The 2569-nt window shown below is 25.1% G+C and overlaps 1 non-coding gene across 1 annotated transcript; it reads right to left on the reverse strand.

Moving 5' to 3' along the window:
• On the reverse strand, window positions 1-86 carry TRNAM-CAU (transfer RNA methionine (anticodon CAU)). The gene is given in 2 exon segments: window positions 1-36; window positions 49-86. It is a non-coding gene; the product is annotated as a tRNA-Met (tRNA).
• Between the last annotated feature and the right edge of the window lie 2483 nt (window positions 87-2569).

Consider the following 2569-nt stretch of genomic DNA (forward strand, 5'->3'; position numbering starts at 1 on the left):
TGGGGTGAGAGAGGCTCGAACTCTCGACCTCAGGATAACTCAGATAGCTATGAGACCTACGCGCTAGCCAACTGCGCCACCACCCCAATTTTGATTATGTTTCTTAAACTTTCTAATTCTTTTAAAAAACATTTTACATATATAGTTTTTTCTCAAAGAAAAAAAAGGCTTTTACATGTATATTTTATTTCTTCTTAAAGTTAATTTACAATTTATTAATTTTACTTTTAAAGAAACCTTTTTTATTCTACTTATTTTATAAGAGAACAATATTTTGTGTTAAATGTGGACACATGATTAGAAAAATTATTAGTCTTAACATGCCAATTTTGCATAATGTTCACACAAGAGACAAATGTTGCATATTATGCAATGTGTGATTAGTAAAAACTGCATAAGAAATTAATATTTAATCGATTGTATGATTTAATTGGTAGTCAAAAGAGGTATGCCATTATTGATGGTTGTTTTTGTTTTATCATAATAATAGTAGTAAAATATGGTATAATTAATCTAGAGTAAGGATCTACTTTTAATATTACTGATAAAAGATAATGAATTTGAGTTGATTGACACATAAAACCATATTTAATAAGTAATATCTATTTTTTTTTTAATTAGTTATAAAAAAATTTAACATCAAAAGAAAAAAAAAAAGTCAAATGTATTAAATTCTTAATTGTAATTTTACTTTATGAAAATAATTAACTTTCTATACATATGTTTTTTGAAATTTTTTTAATAGACCCTATAAAAGATTATTCTAGTAGATTTTCTATTTGTTTCGATATTCAAATATTTTTTTTAGTTTAATTTTTTTTTATAATTACGTATGTTGTAGTTATTTAAGATTATTTGTCAATTTTTTAGATAATTCCGAATAGTTTATAATGCCGAAAATAAGTTTTAAATAATTACTTACCACGCGTATAAGAAAAAACAGTCGCACGTACAATAAAATATGTAAATCTTATTTTTAGCATTGTAAACTGCTTGAAATTTTTTGAAAATTTACAGGTAATCTCAAATAACTATAACATACGCTATTATGAAACAAATAGACTAAAAAAATTCTCTTGAGTGCTAAAACAAATAAGGGTCTACCGAAAAGTATAAGGTAAGTCTATGTACACTTCTTACAAAAGTATTTAAACCTCTTATTTTTTTCGACATTCAAGATAGTTTTTTAGTCATTTTTTTAATGATCATGTACCTTGGAGTAATTTAGAATTATCTGTAGTTTACAATGCTAAAAATAATGTCTAAATATTTTGTTGCATGCACGACTGTATTTTCTTATACACATGGTAAGTTAATGTTTGAACTTTATTTTCGGTACTGTAAACTATTCAAAAAATTTTAAAAATTTTCATGTAGTCCTAAATAGCTACAACATACATGATTATGAAAAAAAAAATTAGGTTAAAAAACTTTTTTAGAAGCATGTTTACCGAAATTTTTGAAAACCGATTCATAAATAAGTTAGGCTTAAAGAAGAATAAAACTAGGATTTTTATGTAGTTCGGCATTAATAAGCCTTAGTCCACAAGTCAATATTATTACACTTTAAAAATTATAGAGTATTCTTACATAAAAGTGTTCTTGCCTAAGTCTTAGAACCATAATCTTTAGCCCTGAATTTGCGAATTAGCCACGAATAAATTCATTAGAGAAGTATTCGCCTCCTCTATCACTTCTTAACATTTTTATTTTCACGTTGAGTTGATTTTTAACCTCTACTTTAAAAATTTTAAAAGTACTAAATGCCTCATCATTTTGCTTTAACAAATATACATAAGTATATCTACCATAATCATCAATAAAAGTAATAAAATATTTTTTACCACCTCTATTTAGAATTCTATTTAACTCACATAAATCACTATGAATTAAATCTAAAAATTTTGAATTTCTAACGATACTTGGAAAAAGTTTTTAATCATCTTTGCTTTTATACAAGTTTCACATTTACCATAATTTCTTATATCACAATCAATCATGCCACATTTTTTTAACTCTTTTTATAGTAGAAAAATCAATACGAGCTAATCTAAGATGCTACAAAAATAAAGAATCATGCTCAATCATATAAGTGAAACTAGATGCTTTATTATCGATAACATTGAAAGTTACATCATTGGTGCACAATTTTACCAATCCCTCACAAGAATACTCCTTGCCCAAAAATACATTAAACTTAATAAGTATGAGCTTACCAGACTTATAAACGGCCTTAATACAGAGTTTTTCAAATAAGTCACCACTAATTAAGTTTTTATACATGTCGGGTACATAAAACACATTCACCAATGTGACTTTTTTACCGAAAGTAAAAGACACATCAATAATACATTTACCTGATCTAAAATGATATTTACCCATTATAAAATTAATGTAATTTTACCGTCAATATCCCATATTATAAACATTTTGTATTTAATTGTTAATTGTAAAATTTATCTTTGTGGTATATACCCATTCATGGCCCACCCCAAACTACCCATTATTAGAATTATATTCCAAAATATAAAGTAATTTAAAAATAATCAATAAATAATAGAAACATTTG

This window comes from Cannabis sativa, chromosome 6 (assembly GCF_029168945.1).
Source record: "Cannabis sativa cultivar Pink pepper isolate KNU-18-1 chromosome 6, ASM2916894v1, whole genome shotgun sequence".
Classification (NCBI taxonomy): domain Eukaryota; kingdom Viridiplantae; phylum Streptophyta; class Magnoliopsida; order Rosales; family Cannabaceae; genus Cannabis; species Cannabis sativa.